This window comes from Pristiophorus japonicus, chromosome 6 (assembly GCF_044704955.1).
Source record: "Pristiophorus japonicus isolate sPriJap1 chromosome 6, sPriJap1.hap1, whole genome shotgun sequence".
In the NCBI taxonomy this organism is placed as follows: Eukaryota; Metazoa; Chordata; class Chondrichthyes; family Pristiophoridae; genus Pristiophorus; species Pristiophorus japonicus.
In genome coordinates this window covers 54,833,896-54,859,475 of record NC_091982.1, presented here as the reverse complement: position 1 = coordinate 54,859,475, position 25,580 = coordinate 54,833,896, and positions in this window count along the sequence as shown.

The following is a 25,580-nucleotide window of genomic DNA, read 5'->3' as shown; positions in this document are numbered from 1 at the left end:
TAATAAATTTCCTCTGACTCCGCGTACCTTTATCTTCTGCAGTAACCTTTTGTGTGGCACCTTATCGAATGCCTTTTGGAAATCTAAATACACCACATCCATCAGTACACCTCGATCCACCATGCTCGTTATATCCTCAAAGAATTCCAGTAAATTAGTTAAACATGATTTCCCCTTCATGAATCCATGTCGCATCTGCTTGTTTGCACTATTCCTATCTAGATGTCCCGCTATTTCTTCCTTAATGATAGCTTCAAGCATTTTCCCAACTACAGATGTTAAACTAACCGGCTTACAGTTACCTGACTTTTGTCTGCCCCCTTTTTTAAACAGAGGCGTTACATTAACTGCTTTCCAATCCGCTGGTAACCCCCCAGAGTCCAGAGAATTTTGGTAGATTATAACGAATGCATCTGCTATAACTTCTGCCATCTCTTTTAATACCCTGGGATGCATTTCATCAGGACCAGGGGACTTGTCTACCTTGAGTCCCATTAGCCTTTCGAGCACTACCTCCCTAGTGATAGTGATTGTCTCAAGGTCCTCCCTTCCCACATTCCCGTCACCAGCAATTTTTGGCATGGTTTTTGTGTCTTCCACTGTGAAGACCGAAGCAAAATAATTGTTTAAGGTCTCAGCCATTTCCACATTTCCCATTATTAAATCCCCCTTCTCATCTTCTAAGGGACCAACATTTACTTTAGTCACTCTCTTCCGTTTGAAATATCGGTAAAAGCTTTTACTATCTGTTTTTATGTTTTGCTCAAGTTTACTTTCGTAATCCATCTTTCCTTTCTTTATTGCTTTCTTAGTCATTCTTTTCTGTCATTTAAAATTTTCCCAATCTTCTAGTTTCCCACTAACCTTGGCCACTTTATACGCATTGGGTTTTAATTTGATACTCTCCTTTATTTCCTTGGTTATCCACGGCTGGTTATCCCTTCTCTTACCACCCTTCTTTTTCACTGGAATATATTTTTGTTTAGCATTATGAAAGAGCTCCTTAAAAGTCCTCCACTGTTCCTCAGTTGTGCCACCGTTTAGTCCTTGTTTCCAGTCTACTTTAGCCAACTCTGCCTCATCCCACTGTAATCCCCTTTGTTTAAGCATTGTATGTTAGTTTCTGACACAACTTCCTCATCCTCAATCTGTATTACAAATTCAACCATATTGTGATCACTCATTCCGAGAGGATCTTTTACTTGGAGATTGTTTATTATTCCTGTCTCATTACACAGGACCAGATCTAAGATGGCTTGCTCCCTTGTAGGTTCTGTTACGTACTGTTCTAAGAAACAATCCCGTATGCATTCTATGAATTCCTCCTCCAGGCTACCCCGTGCGATTTGATTTGACCAATCGATATGTAGGTTAAAATCCCCCATGACTACTGCTGTTCCTTTTTCACATGCCTCCATTATTCCCTTGATTATTGCCTGCCCCACCGTGAAGTTATTATTTGGGGGCCTATAAACTACGCCGACCAGTGACTTTTTAGTCTGTGTTCCCAGTCTACTTTAGCCAACTCTGCCCTCATCCCACTGTAGTCCCCTTTGTTTGAGACATTACTTCCTCACCCTCAATCTGTAGTACAAATTCAATCATACTGTGATCACTCATTCTGAGAGGATCTTTTACGAGGAGATCGTTTATTATTCCTGTCTCATTACACAGGACCAGATCTGAGATAGCTTGCTCCCTTGTAGGTTCTGTAACATACTGTTCTAAGAAACAATCCCGTATGCATTCTATGAATTCCTCCTCAAGGCTACTCCATGCGATTTGATTTGGCCAATCGATATGTAGGTTAAAATCCCCCATGATTACTGCCGTTACTTTTTCACATGCCTGTTATTCCCTTGATTATTGTCCGCCCCACCGTGAAGTTATTATTATTTGGGGGCTTATAAACTACGCCCACCAGTGACTTTTTCCCCTTACTATCTCTAATTTCCACCCACAATGATTCAACATTTTGTTCATTCGAGCCAATATCATCTCTCATAACTGCCCTGATATCATCCTTTATTAACAGAGCTACCCCACCTCCTTTCCCTTCTTGTCTATCCTTCCGAATCGTCAGATACCCTTGTATGTTTAATTCCCAGTCTTGGCCACCCGGCAACCACGTTTCTGTAATGGCCACCAAATCATACCCATTTGTAATGATTTGTGCCGTCAACACATTTTCTTTATTTCGAATGCTGAGAAGGTTCACTAGGTTGATTCTGGGGATGAGGGGGTTGACTTATGAGGAATGTTTGAGTAGGTTGGACCTCTACTCATTGGAATTCAGAAGAATGAGAGGTGATCTTAGCGAAATGTATAAGATGACGAGGGGGCTTGACAAGGTAGATGCAGAGAGAATATTTCCACTGATGGGGGATGTTGTGTATCTGTAAAGCATGCACTCCCATGTTCCGCCACCAGGGAGCTCATCCCCTAAAGTCCCAAGGGATCCCAGTATCCCTTGGGAGCACTGTTTATCAGCTGGCCCCGAAGGCCTGTTCCTCACTCTGAAGTGTCTTATTAAAGACTGAGGTCACTGTTACTTTAACCTCCCTGTGTACAGCCTCATCTGTGTTAGGAACACAATAACTGGTGACGAGAATACGAATCCAACGCAAAGATGCAGCAAACTGTGGGCATCCTGGAGAAGTTCTCGGAGGGTGAGGACTGAGAAGCCTATGTCGAACTGCTAAACCAGTACTTTGTATCCAACGAGCTGGACGGAGAAGGAAGCGCTGCAAAAAGGAGAGCGATCCTCCTCACAATCTGCGGTGCACCGACCTACAGCCTCATGAAGAATCTTCTGGCTCCGGTGAAACCCACAGATAAGTCGTATGAGGAGCTGTGTACACTGGTTCGGGAGCATCTTAACCCAAGGGAGAGCGTGCTGATAGCGAGGTATCGGTTCTACACGTGCCAGTGATCTGAAGGTCAGGAAGTGACGAGCTACGTCGCCGAGCTAAGGCGACTTGCAGGACAATGTGAGTTTGATGGCTACCTGGACCAAATGCTCAGAGACTTTTTTGTACTGGGCATTGGCCACGAGACCATCCTACGAAAATTTTTGACTGGAGAGACACCGACCCTTAGTAAGGCCATTGCGATAGCGTAAGCGTTTATGTCCACCAGTGATAACACTAAACAAATCTCTCAGCACACAAGTGCTAGCAATGTTCAGAAATTAACTGGAACTGTGTTTGCGAGCAGAAATGTACAGGACAGTCTGCAACTGCCAACAGGCTTCAGGTGACCCAGATGACTCAGAGTCCCCAACAAAGGATGAATGCAAGGCAATTCACACCTTGTTGACGTTGTGGAGGCTTCCCTTCAGCCTATTCATGCCGCTTCAAAGGATATGTTTGCAAGAGCTGTGGAATAATGGGGTACCTCCAACGAGCTTGCAAATGAGCTGCAAGCTCTGCAAAACCTGGTAACCACCACGTGGCAGAGGAAGATCGATCATGGTGGATCAAAGAAATTTCGAGCCTCAGAGAGAGGAGGCAGATGCTGAAGTACACGGGGTGCACACATTTTTGACGAAATATCCACCTATAATGCTAAACGTAAAATTGAATGGCTTACCCATAGCCATGGAACTGGACACTGGCGCAAGACAATCCACCGTGAGTAAAAGGATGTTTGAGAGATTGTAGTATAACAAGGCATTCAGACCAGCCCTGAGCCCCATCCACATGAAACTGAGAATGTACACCAAAGAGCTTATCACTGTCCTGGGCAGCGCCATGGTCAAGTTCACCTATGAGGGCACGGTGCATGAACTGCCACTCTGGATTGTCCCGGGCGATGGCCCCCACACTACTTGGAAGGAGCTGGCTGGGCAAAATCCGCTGGAACTGGGATGACATCCGAGCGCTATCACATGTCGATGAGGCCTCATGTAGCCAGGTTCTTCACAAATTTCCTTCCCTTTTTGAGCCAGGCATTGGGAACTTTTCCGGGGCGAAGGTGCGGATCCTTCACCAATTCACCACAAGGCGTGAGTGGTCCCTCATATGATGAGGGAGAGAATGGAAATCGAGCTGGACAGGCTGCAATGTGAGGGCATCATCTCCCCAGTGGAATTCAGCGAGTGGGCCAGCCCGATTGTTCCAGTACTCAAAAGTGATGGCACGGTCAGGATTTGCGGTGATTATAAAGTAACTATTAATCGTTTCTCGCTACAGGACCAATAACTAAGGCAGACGACCTATTTGCGACGCTGGCAGGAGGCAAGACGTTCATCAAGCTCGACCTGACTTCGGCCTGCATGAGGCAGGAGCTGGAGGAGTCTTCGAAGGGCCTCACCTGCATCAACACACACAAGGGACAACAGATGCCTGTTTGGAATTCGGTCGGCTGCAGCGAGCTTCCAGAGAAACATGGAGAGCCTATTCAAGTCAGTACCACACACGGTGGTCTTTCAGGACGACATATTGGTCGCGGGTCGGGATACCACCGAGCACCTACAAAACCTGGAGGAGGTCCTCCAGCGACTGGATCGCGTAGGGCTGCGGCTGAAGAGGTCGAAATGCGTCTTCATGGCAACAGAAGTGGAGCTTTTGGGGAGAAAGATTGTGGCGGACGGCATTTGGCCCACAGCCTCTGTCTTGGCATCTATCAGGAATGCGCCCAGGCCACAGAACGTCACGGAGCTGCGGTCGTTCCTGGGATTCCTCAACTATTTTGGTAACTTCCTACCGGGGTTAAGCACCTTTTTAGAGCCCCTACATGTGTTATTGCGCAAAGATGAGAACTGGGTATGGGGAAAAAAACCAAGTAATTGCTTTTGAGAAAGCCAGAATCATTTTATGCTCCAACAAACTGCTTGTATTAAAAGAGATGGCGGAAGTTATGGCAGATGCATTTGTTATAATCTACCAAAATTCTCTGGACTCTGGGGAGGTACCAGCGGATTGGAAAGCAGCTAATGTAATGCCTCTGTTTAAAAAAGGGGGCAGACAAAAGGCAGGTAACTATAGGTCGGTTAGTTTAACATCTGTAGTGGGGAAAATGCTTGAAACTATCATTAAGGAAGAAATAGCGGGACATCTCGATAGGAATAGTGCAATCAAGCAGACTTACTTAAGGAAGGATATACTAGCTTTGGAGGGGGTACAGAGACGATTCACTAGGCTGATTCCGGAGATGAGGGGGTTACGTTATGATGATAGATTGAGTAGACTGGGTCTTTACTCGTTGGAGTTCAGAAGGATGAGGGGTGATCTTATAGAAACATTTAAAATAATGAAAGGGATAGACAAGATAGAGGTAGAGAGGTTTTTTCCACTGGTCGGGGAGACTAGAACTAGTGGGCACAGCCTCAAAATATGAGGGATTCAATTTAAAACCGAGTTGAGAAGGAATTTCTTCTCCCAGAGGGTTGTGAATCTGTGGAATTCTCTGCCCAAGGAAGCAGTTGAGGCTAGTTCATTGAATGTATTCAAGTCACAGATCGATAGATTTTTAACCAATAAGGGAATTAAGGGTTATGGGGAGCAGGCGGGTAAGTGGAGCTGAGTCCACGGCCAGATCAGCCATGATCTTGTTGAATGGCGAAGCAGTCTCAAGGAGCTAGATGGCCTACCCCTGTTCCTAATTATTATGTTCTTATGTTCTTGTATTGTATAACCCGTATAAAAGACTTGTGCTAGCATGTGATGCGTCGTCGTACGGAGTCGGATGTGTATTGCAGCAAGCTAACGTTGCGGGGAAGTTGCAACCTGTCGCCTACGCTTCCAGGAGCTTGTCTCAGGCTGAGAGGGCCTACAGCATGATTGAGAAAGAGGCATTAGCGTGTGTGTTCGGGGTAAATAAAATGCATCCGTACCTGTTTGGCCTCAAATTTGAGCTGGAAACTGATCACAAGCCCCTCACATCCCTGTTCGCTGAAAACAAGGGGATAAATACTAATGCCTCAGCCTGCATACAATGTTGGGCACTCGCACTATCAACGTATAACTATACCATCCGCCACAGGCCAGGCACCGAGAACTGTGTGGATGCCCTCAGTCGGCTACCATTGCCCACCACGAGGGTGGAAATGGAGCAGCCTGCAAACTTGTTGATGGTGGCGCAGCCCGCAGACTTTTTGATGGTCATGGAAGCATTTGAAAATGATAAATCACATGTCACGGCCCGCCAGATTAGGACTTGGACCAGCCAAGATCCTCTGCTGTCCCGAGGACAAAACTGTGTACTGCATGGGAGCTGGGCCATCATCCCCATTGAAATGCAAGAGCCAATCAAGCCGTTTCAGCGGCGAAAGGATGAGCTGTCCATTCAGGCAGACTGCCTGTTGTGGGGTAACCGCGTAGTGCCGCCAAAAAAGGGCAGGGAGACGTTCATCTCGGATCTCCACAGCACATACATGGGAATAGCAATGATGAAAGTGATAGCCAGATCCCACATGTGGTGGCCCGGTATCGACTCTGACTTAGAGTCCTGTGTACGGCAATGCAGCGTGTGTGCTCAGTTGAGCAATGTGCCCAGAGAGGTGCCACTAAGTTTGTGGTCCTGGCCCTCCAGACCATGGTCGAGGATCCATGTCGACTATGCGGGCCCGTTTCTCGATAAAATGTTCCTGGTGGTGGTGGATGCTTTTTCAAAATGGATTGAATGTGAAATAATGTCAGGAAGCACCGCAACCGCCACCATTGAAAGCCTGAGGGCCATGTTTGCCACCCACGGCCTGCCTGACATACTGGTCAGTGACAACGGGCCATGTTTCACCAGTGCCGAATTTAAAGAATTCATGACCCGCAATGGGATCAAACATGTCACCTCGGCCCCGTTTAAACCAGCCTCCAATGCGCAGGCAGAACGGGCAGTACAAACAATCAAACAGAGCCTTAAATGAGTCACAGAAGGCTCACTCCAAACTCGCCTGTCTCGAGTACTGCTCAGCTACCGCACGAAAACCCACTCGCTCACAGGGGTGCCCCTGGCTGAGCTATTCATGAAAAGGACACTTAAAACCAGAACCTCGCTGGTTCACCCCAACCTGCATGATCAGGTGGACAGCAAGCGGCAGCAACAAAATGTAAACGATGGTCGCGCCACTGTGTCACGGGAAATTGATCTGAATGACCCTGTGTATGTGCTAAACTATGGACATGGTCCCAAGTGGATCACGGGCACGGTGATAGCTAAAGAAGGGAATAGGATGTTTGTGGTCAAACTAGACAATGGACACATTTGCAGAAAGCACCTGGACCAAACGATGCTGCGGTTCCCAGACTGCCCTAAACAACCCACAGCATACACCACCTTTCTCGAGCCCACAACACACACCCAAAGGATCAACGATGGACCAGGAAATCGAACCCATCACGCCCAACAGCCCAGCAAGGCCAGGCTCACCTAGCAGCCCTGCAGGGCCAACAACACGCCAGCCCAGCGAGGGCACAGCCAACACACCAGAACAGACATTTGTACCGAGGCGGACCACCAGGTAAAGAAAGGCTCCCGACTGCCTCACCTTGTAAATAGTTTTCACTTTGACTTTGGGGAGGGGGAGTGATGTGTATCTGTAAAGCATGCACTCCCATGTTCCGCCACCAGGGAGCTCATCCCCTGAAGTCCCAAGGGATCCCAGCATCCCTTGGGAGCACCGTATATAAGCCGGCCCCTAAGTCCTGTTCCTCACTCTGGAGTGTCTTATTAAAGACTGAGGTCACTGTTACTTTAACCTCCCTGTGTTAGGAACACAATAGGGGAGACTAGAACTAGAGGGCATGATCATAGAATAAGGAGCCGCCCATTTAAAACTGATATGAGGATACATTTCTTCTCTCAGAGGTTTGTGGATCTGTGGATTTCGCTGCCTCAGAGAGCTGTGGAAGCTGGGACATTGAATAAATGTAAGACAGAAATAGACAGTTTCTTAAACAAGAAGGGGTTATGGGGAGCGGGCGGGGAAGTGGAGCTGAGTCCATGATCAGATCAGCCATGATCTTATTGAATGGCGGAGCAAGCTCGAGGTGCTGTATGGCCTACTCCTGCTCCTATTTCTTATATTCTTATGTAATTAAATGGTGGAGCAGGCTCGAGGTGCTGAATGGCCCACTCCTGTTCCTGTACTCTTATGTTCTTATGAATGTATATAATTAATGGAAATAGCCTGTTTCATGACCCCGCCCCATCCCAATCGACCCCACCCACCAGCTGCCACATAATCTTCAGGGAAAGGCAAAAATGTGCTACGGGATCTTTTATGCCCACCCGAGAGTAGGCATCTGGTCCAAAAGATGGTATTTCTGACAGTGCAGACTTCCCTCTGTACAGCACTGAAATGTCAGCCTAGTTTACGTGCTCAGTTTCCTGAAGTGGACTCTGACGGGTCTACTTGAGTATTGGGTATTAAGACAGGATACAGCAGCGGCTTGTTGTTGCACAGCCAATGGATCCCTCCATTTCGCTTTGCTGAATTATTCTTCACTGCGAACAGAAAGTTAAGCCATCTCGGGAGAACTGTGATCATCACTGTTTATCAATGAAACAAGCTGGATCACCATGAGTGAAATGAAGTAATGCTAACAACAGCAGAGCTGATGGGCAGATGATGCATTTAAACAAAAATATAGTCAAGGAAGCTCAAGCTTATTGAGCAAGAGGCAGGCCTGGCGGTGGCCAAGTTGTTTCCAATGTGTCTTACTGCAATTGTACAGGGCTTTGGTGAGACCACATCTGGAGTACGGTGCACAGCTTTGGTCTCCTTATCTGAGAAAGGACACACATGCCTTAGTGACGGTGCATCGAAGGTTCACTTGATTGATTTCTGGGATGAGAGGGCTGTCCTATGAGGAGAGATTGAGTAGATTGGGCCTGTACTCTCTGGAGCTGATCTCATTGAGGTGATCTCATTGAAATGTAAAAGATTCTGAAGGGAATTGTCAGGATGGACACTGAGAGGTTGTTTTCCCCAGCGAGAGAGTTCTAGCCCTATGCCCCCTAGAGTCTAGGAGGCATAGGGCTAGAATTTTCAGTGCTTCACTGCCCGGTTTCTCGGCAGTATTGGCCATTTTGGGCGAGAACTGGGTCGGCGAAAAATTCCCCAGCTGAGTTCCGCCGGCGGTTTCAAAGTACCGCTGGGGAGCAGACCGCCGGTGTGCACCGTCCATAGATCGCCATGGCGCAAATTTTTGGCTCAGCGGTGACCTGTAAGTGAGTTGAAAAAGAAACGCCCACGAGAATCAGCGGAGCTGGGCGCTAGGTAAGTAGCTACAGTACATACACTCCCCGCGCCCCCACCCCCGCGCTCCCCGACCTCCACCCCACCTGGAAACCATGCAATCTCCTGACCGAGGTGAAAAATCAGGTTAAAAACCTGGGCCAAATCGGGAAAAATTCCAAAATTCCTCTCCAACCCCCTTTAGATGCTCAAAACTAGTCCAGGAAACCACTCTGGCCCTGATTAATGCCATACAGCACCTACGTTATGAAGATAAAGTGCAGCCTTAATTAAATATTAAGAATATATGACCAATCTCACTGACAAAGAACACCAGGAATTCAAAAGGTATCTAGAATGGCCACTTACTTGGGATAAGTAAGGTGTATACAGGGTTATGGGCCCTCTTCTTGATCATCTGGTAGCAGCTTGGTGCAACTGAGTGGCTTGCTAGGCCATTTCAGAGGGTGGTTAAAGAAAGAAAGACTTGCATTTATATAGCGCCTTTTAATGACCACTGGACATCTCAAAGCACTTTACAGCCAATGAAATACTTTTGGAGTGCAGTCACTGTTGTAATGTGGGATACGCAGCAATTAATTTGCACACAAGCAAGCTCCCACAAACAGCGATGTGATAATGACCAGCTAATCTGTTTTTTTGTTGTGTTGATTGAGGGATAAGAATTGGCCCAGGACACTGGGGAGAACTCTCCTGCGCTTCTTCGAAATAGTGCCATGGGATCTTTTACATACACCCGAGAGAGGAGACGGGGCCTCAATTTAACGTCTCATCCAAAAGACGGCATCTCCGGCAGTGCAGCACTCCTTCAGCACTACCTATATTTATGTGCACAAGTTCCTGGAGTGGGAATTGAATCCACAACCTTCTGACTCAAAATCGAGAGTGCTACCCACTGAGCCACCATGTTGATGTTGGTTGGGACTGGAGTCACATCTAGGCCAGATCAGGTAAGGGCGGCAGGTTTTCTTCCCTAAAGAACCAATTGGGTTTCCACAACCTGACAGCAATGTATCAACAGATCTTTTTAAAACTGAATTCAAGTTCACAAACTGCCGTGGTGGTATTCGAACTCATGATTATTAGTCCAAGCTGCTGGATTACTACAGAAGCAAAATACTGCGCCTGCTTTTTTTCTGTTTTTTTCTCTCTTTCCCACGGCAGCTGTTGATGATTCTGCTATCTCCTTTTCCACCCTATCTAGACTCATCTTTTGTTTCTTAACTTGTTCCATTACCATCTCCTTTTGCCTTGCACCATCATTCCTTTTGTCACTTAGGGGTGGAAATTCGGTCGCGCCTCATTTGGGGCGGTAACACAGGCGGTAATTTTAATACCTTGAAAAAGTTTGTGCCTTCCGCCCAGAAATTAGTCAGAATTGGGTGGTGAGCAGACAGGGGCGTGAAATCAGCCATTGCACATCAGAGCTGGGGGGTGGCGGGGGAGGGGTTGCTGCAATGAAAGTTTGGTCGTTAAATTCGCGGGACCGATTGCACATGCGAGGAACTCCGAGTCAAACCTCGGGCACAGCTGAGTCTTAAAAGCATGGCAACTGAAGCTTGCACATGCACAGTTCAAGATCCACAGGGTCTTCAGAGCGTGAAAATGGAGAAGCAAGGAGGAAGTCAGTGATCTCCCTGCTTCTCGCCCACCGCCCTGGGTGCCTTGCTGGAGACAGTGGAGAGTCGCTGGAGTGCCCTCCAGCCTGGAGGGGGACCAATGTCAGCACCTCGGGATTTGAGAAGGCTCTGGAGGGAGGTGGCTGAGCATGTTACAGCCCGGAGTACGGTGCCCACAACAGCGACCCAATGCCGCAATACATTCAACGGCCGTACTATGGTCTTCTGGGTGAGTACCCTTTCCATTCACTTTCCAATGCCTTCATGTGAACCTCATTCTCCCACACTATACATTCTCTATCTCTACCAGGCCATGCTCCTCCTTGCTGAAGCCAGCCTGAGACCTCTCCATCGCCTCACCAGACATGCCCTGCCCATCCAAGCGTCTCTTATCTTCTGTCTCCTTACTCAGCCTGAGCCCACCTACCAGCATCTTTCAGCTCTTCATATGCCTCATACTTACTTGTACTTGCTTGTGCCCCAGACTCACCATTCACACAACCACTGTACAATGCCAATCAGCATGAAATGCCGATGTGCACACTTCGCCATCTTACTCGCGAGTACCCTACTGCAGACACATGTGGCACACTCGCACCTACACAGCCATCAACTTTTTGTCTTTGTCATTGAAGGACAAACTTGTGCATAATATGCACGAGCTGCATCGTAGGGGCGAGGTGAGGCCTTACGTGCAGGGGCTGACCGATCAGAAGCAGTGAGTGTCCGCCCTCATGGGCACTGCAGTCGTGGCGGTGGAGGGCGGGGAGGTAGAGCCCCGCTCGACAGTGACGGCATGTGAATGCGATGGGCATTTTACGTGACTTCCCTTCGCCTTCAGGCCACATGCCTTGCAAGATGCATCAACCAAAATAACGATGCCACCCTCCTTCTTACCTTCCTGGCCCCTCCCCAACTGATAGCCGCACTTCTGTTGCTTTGTGTTTCCAGATGATGAACCAGAAGAGCGGCAGCGTGCCCACCAGCCTGCGTCTTTAGACGCCGGGGTAGATGAAGAGGAGGAGGAGGTGGAGAGCAGTGTGCCGGGACAGAGTGACGCATCCTCATTGGGAGCGAGCGAGTGGGCAGACCACCTCGGTGGAAGAGGCCATCTTCCCAGGATTGGCTGAAGCTGAGGCTCCTGGCCCTAGTGGCCTGCAGCAACGTCCAGCATGACGGTAAGCTCAGGGGCCAGCTCTCCGGAGGGTAAGTCGGCCCATGAGTTGTGCTTGGGTCTGCGACCACATAGGAAGAGCTGAAAGGTGCTGGTAGTTGGGCTCAGGCTGAGCAAGGAGCTCGAAGGTGAGAGGCGCTTGGATGGGAAAAGCATGTCTGGTAGGTGAAGGAGAAGTCTCAGGCAGGCAGATGAGCACCTGGACTTGGAGGCTTTGTCCAGGGAATCAATGCAGATCCACCGCCAGCTCACCAGTGCATTGGTGAGAATCCCGCTGAGCGAGGATGCACTTGCGATGAGTGTGGTGGAGGCCGGCTTATCCTTGGCATTTGTGGTTTGGGAGCCGGTCGATGCTCAATGCCACAAGTGACCATGGGGTCCCAGACATGACGGCGCGGGCCATGGCTGACGTGGCAGTAGCCATTGAGCGGCAGGCCGAGACCACGCAATACCTGCATTCTGCCATATCGTCAGTGTGTGTTGGCATCAATGTGCTGTCTGCTCTGATGCAGGGTCAAATTGATGCCATGCAAGCACTGACTGCTGCCATCGTGTCTGGGGCCCCATCAGTCCAATGGGGAGGTAACAGTGCTGAAGTAGGCCAGCAATCTGCGCTGCACCAGATTGCTCCGGATGCTGAGGCTCTGCCCCGGGGGAGTGTCAGGCCATCAGTCCAGGTGGATCGTGATGTCCTCTCTCAGCACCCCAGTCTGCATCCCAGCTATCCCACACTGCTGCCGCCCATTCTCAGGTGGGGCTGTCAGCAGCCGGGCCTTCCAGGCCCAGAACTGGTCCACGGCATCATGCTAGGCTATCTACCCTGTCTCCTTCTGACACACAGCAGGCCTCAAGCGACCTTGCTGCAGGCACTGATCACCCATTGAGGAGAAGCAGTAGTCAAGGCTGGGGGGGGTGGGGGCGGGTGAGGCAGAGGGGTGTGAAATGTCTATGCAAGACCCACTGATCAAAGGTGTGGCCATGGGCCATCTGTTGAGAAGGTCGAAATCTTATTCATCTCTTGTATTATTTGAAGGGATGGGGGCCCCATTTTGTTTTCTTTGAGGGGGCGAGGTTTTCGGGGTTGTTTCAGGGATGTGTTTGCAATAAAATGTGTTAAATGTTTCCTTCAGCCTCTGGTGTATGCCTGTTGACTTGTAACAGAGAGGTGGCATTATCGGGCCACAATACCCACTCATTAATAGCTGTATTCCTCAGCACACCCCATTTAAGTGAAGCGCTCCATTATGAGCCACCGCCGAATAGCCCTGCTGCTGACAACATTGTCTCCTCCATGGCTGCTGTTGGCCGTGCCGTGTCGCTGGACATTCGGGGCATCAGCAGGCTCCTGTTCCTACTCCTCCTCCTCCTCCCCCTCCTGAAGTGGGCCTGAGAACCCCAATGGCAAGACCTGGGCTCTCATGATGGCCAAGTTGTGCAGCATGCAGCACACCACAATGAATAGTGAGACCTGTTGAGGGGAGTATTGAAGGCTGCCTCCAGAGGGGTCCAGGCATCAGAATCGCTGCTTCAGCTGCCCTATTGTCTGCTCTATGTAGTTGTGGGTGGCGGCATGGCTCCCATTGTAGCGTTCCTCGGTTCTGTGGTGGGGTTGCGGAGGGGGGGTCATTGGCCAGGTGGCCAGACCGTCTCCCTCGTCCCTGAGCAGCCAGCCTCGGCCTTGCCATAGTGGCTGAAACAGTCGAGCACAGTGCTGTCCTGCAGGATTAATGCATCATGTGCGCTTCCAGGATAGCGAGCATTGGCTGCGAGGATGGACTGCGTGTGCTCGCACACCAGTTGTACATTTAGGGAGTGGTGTCCCTTTCTGTTTTTGAAGACATTTGCATTCTGGAATGGTGCTCGCAAGGCCACGTGCGTGCAGTCAATTGCTCCTTGCACCCTCAGGAAGCCCGCTATCCTGGCAAAATGACATGCGCGCTCATTCTGTTTCTCCCTGGTCATATCAGGAAGGTAATGAAGTCCATTCGATGCCTGTACAGAGGCTGTGTGACATCGAGGATGCAGCGATATGCTGAGAATTGTGAGACACTGCATATGTCCACTGATACAGCCTGGAAGGAGCCGGAGGCATAGAAGGTGAGTGCCACCATGACCTTCACTGCGACAGGCAGCGCAGTCCTGATGCCGATGTGAGGCTACAGGTCTTCCTGCAGGAGATGGCATATCTCTGTAACAACTTCCTGTCAGGCACGCAGCCTTCTGACACATTGCTCCACGGACAGGTCCAGTTATGAGCATTGCTGCCGGTGAAGCCGTGGGGGTGGGGGTGGGGGGCGGAATTAAGGCTTCCTGCCCTGCCGTCTAGGGGCTTTCCTCCTTCGGCCGTCGACATGGCAAACAGCCCTTCTCTCTTGACACCGCCTTGCTAGAGCATGTAAAATGCGACACTGGCGAACTGGTAATGCCCCATTAAAGCTTCAGAAGTACGTTTCTCGCAAGCTCACCTGCTATGTCTGTCTGCTGCTGCAAACTCGGAGGCTCACGCACCGCGCTGTATGTAAACGTTGCACTGACTGTGACCTCTGAGGGAAGCGCTTCCTCATCCCTTTAAGTAGCCGCCAGTGAACGACTCTGCAAGTCTAGAGTCGTTCTTTTTTTTCAGACGTGTCTGGATTCCGAAATAGGCCAGCAATCGTCCGGTTACTACATGAGGCGGCCTCACCTAATTTACCGACCGGGGCGCAAGTGTGCGCGTTGCACCAGGACTGATGTCAGGATCGGAGCGATCGTCAGCAGCCAGGTGCTACTGGTTTGAGCCTCTAATGAATTTTCAGTTGGGGCGCTAAAAGCTGCATGCCCGGTCGCTAAGCTCTAACGCTCGCATTAATGCCCCCTCTGGCCGCTAACTGAGGCGTTAGACAACCGAAAATCTAGCCCTATATCTCTTCTGCCTTCCATCCTATCACAGACCTTCCCTCTTGTTCTTGTCCTCCTCTATTCCCGCTTTTCCTGCCCACATACTTGCTTAAAAACCTATTCAGCTCTTAACTTTTTCCAGGTAAGACGAAGGGTTATCGACCTGAAACGTTGGGACTGAAATTGTGGTCGGAGGCTTCCCGCGGGCAATTGCCTCCAACCTGAAACATTTCTACGAATTTACCTGGTGGTCCCGGAGGGGCGTGGGATCCCGATGGGGAGGCCTTCTCTTCCCGCGCAGCTAAGCGCGCTCCCGTCCTCTGGGTTCCCACTCAGACAGTGCAGTCACGTGTGACTGCTCAGCCAATCAGGGACAGTATTCCACAGCTTTCTCACTAATAGCAATGGGAACTCTATATCTACCAGTTCTCATTGCTATTAATGAGAAAAAAAAACAAACACACTGAACACATGTAATAAAAAATAAAAAACACACCTCACATAATTAAAATTAATTGAAAATAAAGTGAATATCTTAGAGAAACATTTATTCTCTGAGTTTTTAAAAAGTTTTTTTAATTATGGTTAAAAATAAACGTAACGTAGTGGGCAGGGTTTTTAAAAATAAAATGTGTTTTTTAAATTTAATTTAATTATATTTTTGTATGTTTTTAAACTCTTACACCTGTAAAAGTAAACTATACGCCTGCTTTTATCAGGCACAAGAATTTTGATGACATTTGCTGGGCAAGATATGGGTAAATCCCGCAATCTTGCCCTTGAAAATGTCCTCGCTCCCAATATGCTTTGGATCTGTCAAGGTCCAGCCTGACAGATCGGAAAAGCTGGTTTTCAGCGCATGCGCATTGTGCGCTGAAAACCAGCCTTTGCGGAGGCCGGGATTTCCAGGCCATTAACTCTCTTGCTTTCTCCACAGACGCTGCCTGACCCGTTGAGTATGTCCACCCTTTTCTGTTTTTAACTCTGGATTACTAGTCCAGTTACATGACCGCTACTCCACCATAAAAAATGAATAAGAAAGGGAAGATAGACTATGAAAGTAAACTAGCACAAAATATAAAAACAGGTAGCAAGAGTTTCTATAGATATATAAAAAGTAAAAGAGTGGCTAAAGTAAATGTTGGTCTCTTAGAGGACGAGACCAGGGAATTAGTAATGGGGAACATGGAGATGGCAGAAACTCTGAACAAATATTTTCTATCAGTCTTTACGGTAGAGGATACTAACAATATTCCGACAGTGGTTAGTCAAGGGGCTATAGCGTGGGAGGAACTTAACACAATCACAATCACTAAGGAGGTGGTATTCAGTAAAATAATGGGACTAAAGGCAGATAAATCCCCTGGACCCGATGGCTTGCATCCTAAGGTCTTAAGAGAAGAAACGGCAAGGATAGTGGATGCATTGGTTGTAATTTACCAAAATTCCCTCGATTCTGGGGAGGTCCCAGCAGATTGGAAAACTGCAAATCTAATGCCCCTATTTAAAAAAGAAGGCAGACAAAAAGCAGGAAACTATAGACCAGTTAGCCTAACATCTGTGGTTGGGGAAATGTTGGAGTCCATTATTAAAGAAGAAGTAGCAGGACATTTTGATAAGCAAAATTCAGTCAGGCAGAGTCGGCATGGATTTATGAAGGGGAAGTCATGTTTGATAAATTTGCTGGAGTTCTTTGAGGATGTAATGAACAGGGTGGATAAAGGGGAACCAATGGATGTGGTGTATTTGGACTTCCAGAAGGCATTTGACAAGGTGCCACATAAAAGGTTACTGCACAAGATAAAAGTTCACAGGGTTGGGGGTAATATATTAGCATGGGTAGAGGATTGGCTAACAAACAGAAAACAGAGAGTCAGGATAAATAGTTCATTCTCTGGTTGGCAATCAGTAACCAGTGGGGTGCCGCAGGGATCAGTGCTGGGACACCAACTACTTGGAGGAAGGGACTGAGTGTAACATAGCCAAGTTTGCTGACAATACAAAGATGGGAGGAAAAGCAATGTGTGAGGAGGACACAAAAAATTCGCAAAAGGATAAAGACAAGCTAAGTGAGTGGGCAAAAATTTGTCAGATGGAGTATGATGTTGGAAAGTCATGCACTTTGGCAGAAAAAAATCAAAGAGCAAGTTATTATTTAAATTGAGAAAGATTGCAAAGTGCCACAGTACAGCGGGACCTGGGGGTAATTGTGCATGAAACGCAAAAGAATAGTATGCAGGTATACAGTATAGTATACAGCAAGTATTCAGGAAGGCCAATGGAATCTTGACCTTTATTGCAAAGGGGATGGAGTATAAAAGCAGGGAAGTCTTGCTACAGCTATACAAGGTTCTGGTGAGCTCACACCTGGAATACTGCAAACAGTTTTGGTTTCCATATTTCCGAAGGATATACTTGATTTGGAAGCAGTTCAGAGAAGGTTCACTAGGTTGATTCCAGCGATGAGAGGGTTGACTTATGAGGAAAGGTTGAGTAGTTTGGGCCTCTACTCACTGAAGTTCAGACGAATGAGAGGCAACCTTATCGAAACATATAAGATTATGAGGGGGCTTGACAAGGTGGATGCAGAGAGGATGTTTCAATTGATGGGGGAGACTAGAACTAGAGGGCATGATCTTAGAATAAGGGGCTGCCCATTTAAAACAGAGAGGAGGAGAAATTTCTTCTGTCAGAGGGTTGTAAATCTGTGGAATTCACTGCCTCAGAGAGCTGTGGAAGCTGGGACATTGAATAAATTTAAGAAATAAATAGACAGTTTCTTAAGCGATAAGTGGATAAGGCGTTATGGGGAGCGGGTGGGGAAGTGGAGCAGAGTCCATGATCAGATCAGCCATAATCTTATTGAATGGTGGAGCAGGCTCGAGGGGCCATATGGCCTGCTTCTGCTCCTATTTCTTATGTTCTTATGTTCTTATACACTTGGACACATCACTTTCTCATGCTCCTCTTTTACCAGATTCACTCCAGCAAATGATACAAAGTGAGCCAGATAGACATGTTTCACAGCCTTGAATCCAAATGAAATTAGCACATGCGATATCAGAAGAGAGTGTCTTAATTGGCTCCGATGATGCTCAAAATATGAGCAGCACACATTTATCACTCTATTAAGTTCCTATCTGGAATCTAAGATGGCCTAATAAAACATTAACAACAAGTCTGTTATTTTCTGATTGGCACCCAAGTTGGCATAAAAATTACTGACATTTGAAAAATAGCTTCCATAAAAGAAAATTGCCCAGCTAAGTGCAGACTGCATGAAATATCATAAACTAGACTGTCTGTTATGATTTGTTCCCTTAATCTAAGTTGAATTTTTCACCCCAACTGGTGACAGAAAGGCTGACAGTGACTGAACTGCTTTTGCCTCATTCTGTCAAATTAGGTTGTGGAAGTTCTTAATGAAAAAGAGCTAGGATTATATAATTGGAACCCGCATTGAATTTCACTTCCGTCTTCTGCTCATGCCATGCAGTTTTTGCTGGACTGCACAGCGTGTCTATAGGTTATCAGTGTTCATTATACTTGTTTGACACTTGTTCCATTTTTCCTTTGTCAGCTATAGCAGTTAGGTTGTCTCTGTCGGCTAGTAAAAATGGTTCTCCTTTAATTGATGAGATCTACTTTTGAAGCTACACAGAAAAGCGATTGGTCAACCTCTGCAGCGTTCCTTGAACCATCTGATAAATGTGAGAAAAGGCTGCGTGAATTAATAGAATGTTTACAGCAGGCAGGTCGAGTGGAATTAAAGAACTGATCATTTCATCCGAATGTGTTTAATTGATTGATATATTGGTTAATTATCTGCGGACACTATTGATTCATTCGCAGAATCCTGAAAGTAACTTTTTGCATCAATTCATAAGAACATAAGAACATAAGAAATAGGAGCAGAAGTAGGCCACTTGGCCCCCTCGAGCCTGCTCCGCCATTCAGTGAAATCATGGTTGATCTTCTACCTCAACTCCACTTCCCTGCACTTTCCTCATATCCCTTGATTCACTTAATATCCAAAAATATATCATAAGAACATAAGAACACAAGAACATAAGAAATAGAATCAGAAGTAGGCCCTCGAGCCTGCTCCGCCATTTAATAAGATCATGGCTGATCTGATCATGGGCTCAGCTCCACTTTCCTGTCCGCTCCCCGTAAACCTTTACTCCATTATCGCTCAAAAATCTGTCTATCTCCGTCTTAAATATATTCAATGACTCATCCTCCACAGCTCTCTGGGGCAGAGAATTCCACAGATTTACAACCCTCTGAGAGAAGAAATTTCTCCTCATCTCAGTTTTAAATGGGTGGGTCCTTAGTCTGAAACAATGCCCCCAGTTCTAGATTCCCCCATGAGTGGAAACATCCTCTCTGCATCTACCTTGTCGAGCCCCCTCATTATCTTATATATCTCAATAAGATCACCTCTCATTCTTCTGAACTCCAATGAGTACAACCCCAACCTGCTCAACCTTTCTTCATAAGTCAACCACTTCATCGCAGAATCAACTGAGTGAACCTTCTCTGGACTGCTCCAATTCAAATATATCCTTCCTTAAATAATGAGACCAAAACAGAATGCAGTACTCCAGGTGTGGCCTCACCAATACCCTGTACAGTTGTAGCAGGACTTCTCTGCTTTTATACTCTATCCCCCTTGTAATAAAGGCCAACATTCCATTTGCCTTCCTGATTACTTGCTGTACCTGCATACTAACCTTTTGTGTTTCATGCACAAGGACCCCCAGGTCCCTCTGTACTGCAGCAATTTGTAATTTTTCTCCATTTAAACAATAATTTGCTTTTATATTTTTTCTGCCAAAATGGATAACCTCACACTTTCCCACATTATACTCCATCTGCCAAATTTTTGCCCACTCACTTAGCCTATCCATATCCCTTTGCAGATTTTTTGTGTCCTCCTCACAACTTGCTTTCCCACCCATCTTTATATCATCAGCAAACTTGGCTACATTACACTCAGGCCTTTCATCCAAATCATTAATATAGATTGTAAATAGTTGAGGCACCGATATCTGTGGCACCCCACGAGTTACTGTTTGCTAACATGAAAATGACCCATTTATCTCAACTCAGTTAGTTAGCCAATCCTCTGTCCATGATAATATATCACCACCAATCCCATGAACCTTCATCTTATGCAGTAATCTTTTATGTGGCACCTTATTGAATGGCTTCTGGAAATCCAAATACACCACATCCACTGGTTCCCCCTTATCCACCCTGTTCGTTACATCCTCAAAGAACTCCAGTAAATTTGTCAAACATGATTTCCCTTTCATAAAATCATGCTGACTCTGCTTGACTGTATTATGCTTTTCCAAATGTCCTGCTACTACTTCCTTAATAATGGACACCGGCATTTTCCTAACGACAGAAGTTAGACTAACCGGTCTATAGTTTCCTGCTTTCTGTCTGCCTCCTTTTTTAAATAGGGGCATTACATTTGCGATCTCAGCCTTGAATATATTCAATGACTGACCTTCCACAGCCCTCTGAGAATTCCAAAGATTCACCACCCTCTGAGTGAAGAAATTCCTCCTCATCTCAGTCCTAAATGGCCGAAGAGTGAAATGTGAGATTATGATAATTAATACGGATGAGGAAGAGGAAAGTGCGAGATTATGATTATTAATGTGGGTGTGCGGAGGAGTGAGAAAAGTAGTAAACCATCCCAAGGCACTTAATGTTTAATACTCCAGTAACCTGAGCTCATCTAAAACTGTTGCCTGTATCCCAACCTGTTCCCTTTAACCCATCTCCCCTGTGCTGGCTGACGTATATTGGCTCCCGGACCGGCAACGCCTCAATTTAAAAATTCTCATCCGGGTTTTCAAATCCCTCTATGACCTCGCCCTTCCCTATCTCTGTAACCTCCTCCAGTCCCACAACCCTCCGAGATCTCTGCCCTCCTCCAGTGCTGGCCTCTTGCGCATCCCCAATTATAATCGCTCCACCATTGGCGGCCGTGTCTTCAGCTGCCTGGGCCCTAAACTCTGGAATTCCCTCTCTAAACCTCTCTGCCTCTCCATCTCTCTCTCCTCCTTTAAGATGGCCCTTAAAACCTACCACTTTGTCCCAGCTTTTGGCCCTCTGCCCTAATATCTGCTTATGTGATTCAGTTTCAAATTCTGTTTGATAATGCTCCTGTGAAGCACCTTGGGACATTTTACTGCGTTAAAGGCACTATATAAATGCCAGTTGTTGTTAAATACCTCCACCTTTTGCAGCAGTGACAAATAACAATTGCAGTGGAGACTATAACTATATCCTCTTGCTCACACTTTGGAACGATTTGGTTCCGTGTTTTTAGAAGTTTGGTTGTGTAATCATAAAAGTATTGGCAACAGTTTGACTCTCCAAGTTGCAATTAAAAAGTTGCTGTAACAAAACGTGGCAGTCAATTTGAAATTGATAAGATGTGTCTGCGCTGAAATATTTGTCACTCACATTTGAATTGTTACACAGTTCCCAGTTAAAATCTCACACCCGGGGGCCTCTCTTCCGATGCGAGGGGCGGTGGGGCGAATGCAGTGCTAATGAGGGGGCTTGCGTAAGGTTACAAATCTTCAGAAAAGCACAGAATGAGACCATGAACTAAAAGTTGATTGATTTGATACAAGCTTTGGAATAAACTAAACCAAGGGAGCAAAAGGGGCACCAGCCTGGGGGCAGGTGGTGAAGCACCCCAATTAAGGACACTCTCTGTGGTCAGGAACCAGACTGACTTTATGCATAACAACAATGGAGTTGTTGCATTTTCATAAGTTAACTGATGAGGCCCTGAACTTGATTGGTCGGGGTGGGGGGGTGGGCGTGGGGGTGTTGGGGGGGTGGGGGAACAAAGCTTGCTGGAGACACCCAAGTCTACAAGAAGACCAGACAACAAAGGGATCACATCACGTGCACATTTCTGGGGAACGAGGTGTTAAGATGAGAAGTCATTTTGTGCCTTGTCGACTCCGTGTACAAACTGGGAACAGTCGAGTCCATTATTGCAATCAATCAACCAAGATCATCACAAAACAATGTATCGATGCAATCACATTATCAGAAACTGCAGTGGCGGGAGATCATTCATCATCATCATAGGCAATCCCTTGGAATCGAGGAAGACTTGCTTCCACTCTTAGCACGAGTTCGTAGGTGGCTGTACAGTCCAATACGAGAACCATAGTCTCTGTCATAGGTGCCACAAACAGTCGTCAAGGGAAGGGGTGGGTGGGTCTGGTTTGCCGCACGCTCTTTCCACTACCTGCGCTTGATTTCTGCATGCTCTCAATAAGAAGACACAAGGTGCTCAGCGCCCTCCCAGATGCACTTCCTCCACTTAGGACGGTCTTTGGCCAGGGACTCCCAGGTGTCAGTGGGGATGTTGCGCTTTATCAGGGAGGCTTTGAGGGGGTCCTTGTAACGTTTCTGCTGCCCTCCTTTGGCTCGTTTGCCATGAAGGAGTTCCGAGTAGAGCACTTACTTTGGGAGTCTCGTGTCTGATATGCGAACTATGTGGCTTGCCCAGCGGAGCTGATCAAGCATGGTCAGTGCTTCAATGCTGGGGATGTTGGCCTGGACGAGGACGCTAACTTTGGTGCGTCTGTCCTCCCAGGGGATTTGTAGGATCTTGCGGAGACATTGTTGGTGTTATTTCTCCAGCGACTTGAGGTGTCTACTGTACATGGTCCGTGTCTCTGAGCCATACACGAGGGCGGGTATTACTACAGCCCTGTAGACCATGAGCTTGGTGGCAGCTTTGAGGGCCTGGTCTTTTCCTCAGGCAGCCGAAGGCTGCACTGGCATACTGGAGATGGTGCTGGATCTCATCATCAATGCCTGCTCTTGTTGATAGGAGGCTCCCGAGATATGGGAAGTGGCCCACGTTGCAGGCAAGATCACCAAAAAAAAAGTATCAATGCAAACAAATTATCAGAAACCGCAGTGGCGGGAGATCAGTCATAACGTGAATATAAATATGCGAGCTAGAAGCAGCTCAGAACACCACCAGCTGTCCATCATCATTCGGCAGGAAATGGAAGGGTGGTACCGAAGCAAAGCGAGGTACATAGAAACATAAAAACATAGAAAATAGGTGCAGGAGCAGGCTATTCGGCCCTTTGAGCCTGTACCACCATTCAATACTATCATGGCTGATCATGCAACTTCAGTACCCCATTCCTGCTTTCTCTCCATATTCCCAATCCCTTTAGTCATAAAGGCCACATCTAACTCCCTTTTGAATATATCTAATGAACTGGACTTAACAACTTTCTGTGGTAGAGAATTCCATAGGTTCACAATTCTCTGGGTGAAAAAGTTTCTCCTCATCTCGGTCCTATAAGGCTTACCCCTTATCCTTAGACTGTGACCCTGGTCCTGGACTTCCCCAACATCGAGAACATTCTTCCTGCATCTAACCTGTCCAATCCCGTCAGAATTGTATATGCTTCTATGAGATCCCCTCTCATTCTTCTAAATTCCTGTGAACATAAGCCTAGTCGATCCAGTCTTCATATCAGTCCTGCCATCCCTGGAATGTACACGGAAGGAACAGCACTGCAGAGAATGGCCAGAAAAAGAACCAACCGGTCACGGAATCAATGGCCATGAACCTGCAATTTTAGCTACACCTGGAATGGTGATTGTACGTCTCCAGTCGATTTCTCTCAGAAGTCTAGTTGTGTAGTATGAGTTAGTTTATGCGTAAGAAAACTGACACTGGATTAAGCCTAAATGTTGTGCCACGTGTTGTCCTTTCCCCTATAAGTCTCGCGATGTAAGAATCAGGGTAGAGTGTAAAACAAACACCCCTACACTTGACAGGGTAGATGCAGATAGAATGTTTCCCCTCATGGGGGAATCTAGAACTAGGGGACATAGCTTCAGTATATGATTCATCCCAGGCCCCCCCAAAGAACATAGGCCCACCAAATAAATGAAGGAAAGAAAATATAAGGCCTCCCAAATAGTCTGAATAGAATAGACAATAAAAGAGAAAAAACAAGACTGAGGAAAATAGATTCACTTGTTTGTACCTATATACAGATGTACCTATATACACTCATGTACCTATATACAGAAGTACCTATGTACACTAATGTACATATATACAGAACAGAAGATGTACTAACCTTTTTTATTTCACATATTGAGAGAAATTTGCATATATTTATAGGAATCCAATATTGCAATGTTACCAGAACCAGAAGATATACCTACTTGATACAGAATATATGCTTTCATTGTTGAATATTCTGTCCTATGTTTTCGTACTCAGAATCAGAATCATATACAAAATGCAATGAACATGAGCAAACGTAACGATAGGCCCATTTGGATCATTTTGCCCCAGGCCCATCAGGCCCTTAATCCGGCCTTGCCTGATGCATACTTTCCTCATGGTCTTGTCTTGTGCTCAAAGGGGCAACAAGCAGAGAGTCTAGGTTGGAAATTAGTTTGGGCCTGTTTATGACCCTAGACTCAGCGCTTGGACGGGGATGTCCGAGGTTGTCCCGAAATAGACCCTTGGGTCTCATCTGCATCTTCGGGGCGTGCTGTCCACCACCTCCAGGTCACTCCACCACGTGCAGCTCGCCCCATAAGAAACATTTATTTCTATCCCTCAGGTAATGACTGACGGCGAAATCCTTGGAAGAACTGTGACGTATGGAATGGATTCCTTATAGAGGACCCAAAAGTACAACCTGAAGGATCAAACCTTCCTCGCAAACAGTGGGCAACCATCAACCGCCTTGGAATCAGTTATGGTCGATAATATGAACAGAAAATGCTGGAAATACTCAGCAGGTCAGGCAGCATCTGTGGAAATGGAAACAGAGTTAACGTTTCAGGTCAGTGACCCTTCGTCTTACTGGAAAAAGGTAGAGATATAACAGATTTTTACTTTGTTTCTGAATGTCACTCACCTCAACACTGTGAGTCTTAGGCTCTGGGATTGATTGTAACGTGTCGCATTAACAACTGACATTGGTTTCCTTCCCCACAAGCTTAAAGCATCCAATTTATTGGATAGTGAAGACATTCAGTTTTATATTTCGGTTGCAAATGGTGCATTTCCTCATTCTCCACACTCTGCCATTGTGAAAAAAAACAGAAAATGCTGGAAATACTCAATGGGTCAGGCAGCATCTGTGGAGCAAGAAACAGAGTTAACGTTTCAGGTCGGTGACCTTTCTTCAGAACTGGAAAAAGTTAGAGATATAAAGCATTTTAATCAAATGTAGGGGCAAGGAAAGGGGGGATCGGTGGGGTGGGGGGGAGGGGCGAAGAAAAAACAAAAGGGAAGTCTGTGATAGGGTGGAAGGCAGGAGAGATTAAGAGACAAAAGGGATGATGGCACAAGGCAAAAGGAGATGATAATGGAACAAGTTAAGAAACAAAACATGAGTCTAGATAGGGTGTAAATGACAGAATCATCAACTCGGTCATGGTCGATGCTACCACCTACTGCATAGATGGAAGATTAAAGCATCCCCATCGTGTGACTGTGGAGTTCCTAATTAAACCCTGGAGCACATCTTTGAACACTGCCCTCCGAGGAAATTTGTAGGCAGCCTACAAGATATCCACACTGTTACACCGGAAGCTTTGGCCTGGATATCTGTCATTTGATTTGCTTGGCTACTACCATCTGAGAGAAGAAGAAGATAAGTTGTGG